Source organism: Sapajus apella, unplaced genomic scaffold, assembly GCF_009761245.1.
Source record: "Sapajus apella isolate SASKATOON/1434 unplaced genomic scaffold, GSC_monkey_1.0 scaffold11, whole genome shotgun sequence".
In the NCBI taxonomy this organism is placed as follows: domain Eukaryota; kingdom Metazoa; phylum Chordata; class Mammalia; order Primates; family Cebidae; genus Sapajus; species Sapajus apella.
Window position 1 is genome coordinate 36,210,450 of NW_022436951.1, and position 7,136 is coordinate 36,217,585.

Consider the following 7,136-nt stretch of genomic DNA (forward strand, 5'->3'; position numbering starts at 1 on the left):
AATAAACTTTAACTCCTGCTCTAAAACTTGCCTTGGTCTCTCACCCTGTTTTAGGCCCCTGGGCCAAATTCTTTCTTCCAAGGAGGCAAGAATCAAATTGCTGCTGCCCCATACAAATTCACTGCTACGAACAGTAAGTCACCCCTCTGAGCAGAAGCAGTTCGTCTGAGCAATGCTTGGACTTCCTGCTGGATTTTGCCTACCCCTGGCTCGTAAAGAATGACGTTGGCAGCTCAACCCCTGAACTCAGACTCAGACTCTGAGTCACCTGCAAGAAGATTGGAGATATTCTGGGGTAGGCTGGTCTTGGAATATTTTCAATAATCCCAAATGTCTCAAGTCAGAAGCCCAAAAGTAAACGTCTTGGAAGCTATGTCCTTGAGATACTTCTCTTACAGAAGATGTCTTCAGCTCCTTTAGATTCAAACAGGCAATTTACTGTCAGACTTTGTTTCTGCTGAGTGCATTAAGTTCACTGAAGAAGAGTGAGGCAAAACCAGGAAGTCTTTTCATATTCCAAATAAAACTTATCAGTAATATTCCAAGGGAGGACAAATTCAAATGACTCCCAAATTGTTGAAACACAGAGCTGACACTATATATAAACACAGTTTGAGACAATCATTATGTTTGCCAGCTCTCAAAGAGCTTGAACTGTCAAGTTCCTGTTGTTTCTGTCTGAATGAGTGACATTTACCACCTTTAAACACTGGGATGAAGGAGGAACTGTATATGCCTCCCAGGGTAATGCCAGGCACCATGAAATTGCCAATCAGAGTTATTATTGCTCCCATCCTCTGAATTTTCTTACATTGGTGTAACCTTCCATTTTCACTAAAAACGATTCTCTAAGATTAACATCAGATTGATAACTTTTAGGTAGCTTCCATGCTGAGGTAAAATTTTTAACTGCTCATCACAAAGAATTCTTCCATGTGTTGCAATAAAATTGAATTAATCCTTGTTCAAATCAAATAAATACTTTTTTTTGGACAGATTTAAACAAAATAAACATGCATGACCACAGCCATTTATGTATAACCATAGTTGTGAAACACCTTTGAAATTATTTCATTTGAGATAATTGTAAGGACTTAAGGGGCTAAACAATTGTCTATATCCTTACAGTTATATTTCTAACAGCTTCATAAAGAAACTTTAAGAAATAGTAAAATAGTGACTCCCATATAAATATACAGAACTTACATCAAAATGTAATCAAAGATTCCCAGTTGTTTCCCTTCCCAATTGGGTGTCCTTAGAGGAAGGTCATATACTGGTTAAACTTTGCCATTTTGCCTCTTAGGATGCGTGCTTGAGTGTACTTACCCAAGTCCTGGGGTCTTATTGGGAAGCTGCTGATTACCAGGGGTCCATTTCACAAGTGATGGACCCATTCCCAGGGATGAAGATGTTATGTTGCATTGTGCATGAAGGAAATGATGGTGGGGAAACAGAAAATGAACCAGTTTAGGGTCCTGGCCTTCCCTGGCATCAGCTAATGTGGCCTAAGGATACACTTGGCTACTTCATTCCACACAAAATGTTGTTTTCTTTGCGTTATAGTACATTTCAATTTCAGATTCCCGCAGTCAGAATGTCGAAAACCAGTGCTAACCCTCCACTCCTTTGCAGAAACACCCTCTCGTCCTTGTCCTGCTCCGTGGTTTTGCTTGGGTGATGAACACATCTGTACCTGAAATAGCTTTAAGCTGTAGTAGCTGTAGGCAGAGGTGGTATTTCATTCATTGATTAGAGATAAGGCTTGGATTCTAGTGTTTTTTTTTTTTTTTTTTCGCATAAAAATTGTTCATGGTCTTTTGCATATGCTACTGGATAACTTTAAGAAAATAGTAAAATAGTGACTTTCATATAAACATACAGAACATACATCAAAGATTTATTTAACTTTTTAAGTAACGCGTGAGCCAGTGTGATGGTATAACTGGTTCAAAGGGAAATGAAAACAGATACACACAGACGTGCTGACCATCAGAAATATGGAAACCTATTTACAAATAGACGCCAAGTTAGTCACTATTCACAGGGCTATAATCAAAGACATCTCCACAAAACACAATTTTCTTTTGTATGAGCAAGAACCACTGCATTCGTATTCTACAACTTACGCCCTGGTATAATAATTTGAAGACCACCAAAGGCAGGGATCACCTGGAAGGGTGCCCTAGACATTATTTTTGCTCATTTCCAAGTCTTTGGTACTTTTCCTGACACTATGTTTTGAATGCTGCCCTTGGACTCATCTGTAATATTTCATATAAATCTTGCCAACAAAGTTAAAACACTTACATATTTCTACATCTAATTCATATGAAGTTAAGTGAGCTTAGCAGCAGAATAATTCTGTCTTACATAATTAATTTTATTGGTTAAAATCATAATTTTTACTTCATCAGTTGGATGCATTCAGAATTAATAGAAAACGCATCTACGCTGTAAGATCCAGTTTAAGATTTTCTACTCCAGCATGCACAGGAAACCCCAATAAAGTCATTAATAATGTCTAGTGGGGAAGCTTCGGGTCAGGGTCAGAGCTTTAATTTCCTTTCTTACCGGCTGCATGACCTTGAACAGTATTCCTCCTCCCTCACCCACTGGATTTTGGCATCTTCATCTGTAAAGCAGAGTGTTTAGTAACTCATGATTCTCTCAGCACAAAATTCAGTGATTGCCTTTTACATCTCCACAGTAGATTCTGAATCCTGACCATGTTCCTTAGCAAATGCTGCGCGGTGTCTCTCAAGGACCATCAGAGGAGCCTCCTAGGCCTGGTCCGGGGACCATTTGCATCCATGGCTCTGCAGGAGCTTTCTCTCTCTCGCCAAGTTCTCACCTTCACCTTTAGATATAATTTTTAGAAAGCGGTAAAGTAACTTCTCAATATATTCTTCTTTGAAAATGCCGAGAATAAAACAATGATCAGTGGACATTAGTTCTTTCGTTTAAGCAAAATGTGAAATGCCAACTAGCTCAGAAATAGGAGATGAACATAAACAGCCCCATCAGCTGTAAGCCACTCACTCCTAGCAAATCACCATTCTGATAAGCTTTCTAATGAGCAGAACCGTGTTTTCGAACATGAAACCTTCACCAGGCTTTATGTGAAGCACTTCAACGCTGTTATTGATGTTAAGCCCTCAGATTCGGTTGTTCCACTTTATAGAAGAGGAAACTGGCTTTCTGAGGGTTTTACAGACACACTAGGACTGCCGATCGTGCTGAGCTGAGAGCTGCAAGACATAGGCAGGAGGTAGGAGTTGTTCTGTCCACGTAATGCTTGTTGTACATTATCCTCAAAAGCCTGATTGCTAAAGATAAGAGTCAAATCGAAATTCAAACTTCATCAAAGCTGGGGCTTTCTGAGAGATGTGTCCCTCTCTCTCCTACCATCTCTTGCCTGTGAACTGTGCTCTAGCCAGGGCAGGCAAGAGCCGGTGGAAGCGCTCAGGAGCCCTGGGCATGGTGAACTACAGGTTACAGTTGATAGCTGGATTTTCAAATAATTTGATTTAAATTAAAAGCATGTTAAATGTTTAACTTGAACTCTTTAATTAAAAATTGAGCTCTTTAACAACTTGAACTCTTTAATTAAAATTGGTGATATCTGGAGTTTGTCTATTTCAGCTTCATGACCTACATTGAATTACACGGAGTGTTCACTTTGTTAAACTTTGTAGATGTCACTTGTTGTTGCTAAGAAAGTTAACCTTGACTTCTCCCTGACCCCAAGTTTGGCATTGATTTTGCCATCATTCAGGACAATAAAGATGTTTTCCCATTTGGATGTGGAAGAGGGATTTGAACAGAATAGATACTAAACATGTTTTTAGTATCTAACAAATTTTCAGCAGCAGGCTGTCTGCTTATAGAAAATATCTCTATATCGGAGGAAGAGAACACCGTTATGAAGGCACTGACTTGCTCAAAAGGGCATGTGTTGGCAGCTCTTGTTTTTCCACGATGACATCTAGATTTTAACTATGTGCAAAGTCTTGTTATTTCCTTCATGAACTTAGATTTCAAAAAATCTTTATTTTAAGCTATTGGTCTTTAAAAAATAGAGTTGAGGCTGGGCGTGGTGACTCATGCTTGTAATCCCCAACTTTGGGAGGCCGAAGCGGGTGGATCACCTGAGATTGGGAGTTTGAGACCAGCCTGACCAACATGGAGAAATCCCATTTCTACTAAAAATAAAAACAATTAGCCGAGCATGGTGGCACATGCCTGTAATCCCAGCTACTCAGGAGGCTGAGGTAGGAGAATTGGTTGAACCCAGGAGGTGGAGGTTGTGGTGAGCCGAGATTGTGCCATTGCACTCCAGCCTGGGTAACACGAGAGAAACTCTATCAAAAAAAAAAAAAAATAGAGTTGGAATGCAGAGGAGTTGTTAAGAGCAGGTACTTGTAGTTTATGGGCTCAGTTTCACAGCTGTCTTGGCCGTATATGCTGTGTAACCTTGGAAAAGTTACTTAATATCTCTGAGTCAAATGCTAATGGTAATGGTTTCACCTCATTGGATTGTGAGAATTAAATGGGTTAACATTAGCCCATAACAAGTGCTCAATAAATACTTTTGATGGTCATTTTTATTTCTTACATAAGGCAGACAAGGAGAACAATCTTAGATTCTAAAAAAAATACCTGACAAAGGACAATGGTGCCGAGGTTCACAGATCAAACCTATTTAGAGTCATTTCTTTGCACAGTGAACAATGGTGAACAGGACTAATATGAAGTCAGAACCACACACACCAATAGGATTGCTGGAACTGCAAGGGGCTGCAGCTGCTGTTGGTTCTTTCCTGCAGAGTTCCTAGACAGCGAGGTGGAATTCCTGTTCTCAGGAGACATCGTGATATCATCTACTCTGGATGGATGCAGAGGTGTTATGTTTTTCAATTGTTTGCAGCATAGAAAGCACCCACATAGAACTTTCAAGGTCAACACTAAATCCTAGGAACCCACAGGTGCTAACTATTGCAAAGAGAGACAACATTTAGCTCCCATTATAATGCCACTGTGAGCACAAGGCAATGGAGATTTGGCTCACTCCTTCTCAGCACTGATACCTCCAGCTCCTGCTGTCCTGATGGATCCCAGTACTCGCAGCATGGCTTAATCAGTGAGGTGGGAATTCAGTTATCAGCTATTTCTTTAATTTGGTAGCTCCATCTAGTGATATTTTAATGATTGCTAATCATTCATGAATAAAGTAATGTTGACAAGAAAATTAAAGTCATTGCAAACAATGTACTGACCATGCAAAATACTTTAGCCTAAAGAGGTTTTTTAGTTATAGATATTAGAGAATAGTTTACATTTTCAGTGTAGAGCACTGATTAATTTTCATTGAAAATTATTATTATTTACTCAAGAAGTCATGTGTTCATTTAAATATAAGCATTTTGCTCCCGTGATCATTTCGTTCATTGCTAGGGCTGGAAATATGCAGTGTGCCACCTTAGGTCTTCTGAGATGCAGACACTAAGGTAGGTTTAGATATGAAAGAGATTGTCAGGGAAATGCCTGTGAAAGATAAGGGAAGAGCCACATGAGGAGGCAGAGAGAGCCTCCAGACTGAGAGGTGGGTCTGACACCTGTGAACAGAGAGAAGGAAGAAAGGGCTGAGTAAGAACATCTCATGCACAGTGCAGGTCTGAAAAGGATTTGGCCAGGCTGATGAGGTCTCCTCATGCCAAACCTGCTTGTTAGAGAAGTCCTGGTCCAGCAGGAATGGGCAGGTACCGGCCATGCTCAGGCCCTGGCTGGAGCATTCCAGGGAAAGTGTGGTTATGGCATGAATGCAGTACTGGGTCCAGAGGGCCACCACTGGCCCTGCCAGTCAGCAATAGCCCTTGCAGAAGGAAAGCAGAGTGTGCATCTTCATGGCAGTTATAGCAATTTACAAGAGTCAGTCTCTGATTTCAAGAAACACACAGCATGGCTGGGATGTAGAATGTGGTGATCCTCCATCAGGGTATGTCCAGGGCTCCTGTGTAGGTGCATGAGTAATATGCACATGCACAGCTTTTGGAAATAATACTTGGCCAATCCTGGGACTAACTTGCTACAATTGCATGTAATTATTACTGGCAGAATCAAGTGCTTCTGCTTAATTCAGTGTATGCTTGTTGAGACACCTGATGTTACAGTCCTGAGGGAGTACAGGGAATGAATAAATTGTGAACAAGACAGACACAGAGTCATGATTGCCATGCTTTCCATACACAATTACAGGTCCTTTGAATCTGTCCTCTTTTGCTTTCTTCACTAGACTGTGAGCTCTTAGAAGATAAAAACTCTAACTCAGTTTCTCTGTGTTTTTCATGGGCAGCACCTCGTAGACACTGAACATGTATTTGTTGATTTGTGCTGTTATTGTTGCAGGAAAGGGTTGTGAAATTATAATACATCAGTATTATCATTGCCATTACAGTTGATCCCAAAACCAATTTTCATTTCATACCATTTCTCCTTGCATACTCTTTCAAGGGAAATGAGAACAATCCTCTAGTAAATCTTCCTATGTGAGTGCCACTCACAGCCCAGAACAATTATTAAGATGACAGCAGACGGTCGGTAATAAAATAAAAGACTAACCTTTTTCCCTCCCCTGCACTCTGTCCCTTGCAGACATGAGCCTTTTCCTTTGTTCCTGTCACTCTGGCTCAAATCTTCTTCAGGTGGGAGAGTGCTGACACCCACTTCTTTCTTCCACACTTAAATGCCTGCTTAGGGAAGCATTGAATGTCAGGTTCATGCTGCTTCCTGAAATTGCAGTCTCACGCCTTCCTCTTCCAGGCGGTTTGCCGTCCTGCAGGAAAGCCCCATGCCCAAGGTCAGGAAAAGGTGAGCTACAATCGAAATGTACTCATCCGAATGCTGTAGGGGTGCCTTCTTTGTACTTTCAGTATTTTCATTATGAAAATACTTAGAATAATACAGAGAATAATATGACCACCAGAACCACCAGAAACTGCCACTCAGTATTGTCAAATCTTCGTATTTTACCATATCTGCTTCATTCATGTAAAGGAATGAACTATTTCAGCTGAGTCTTGCAAACGTCCTGTGTTAGGTCATTTCTGTACTGCTATAAAGAAATATCTAAGACT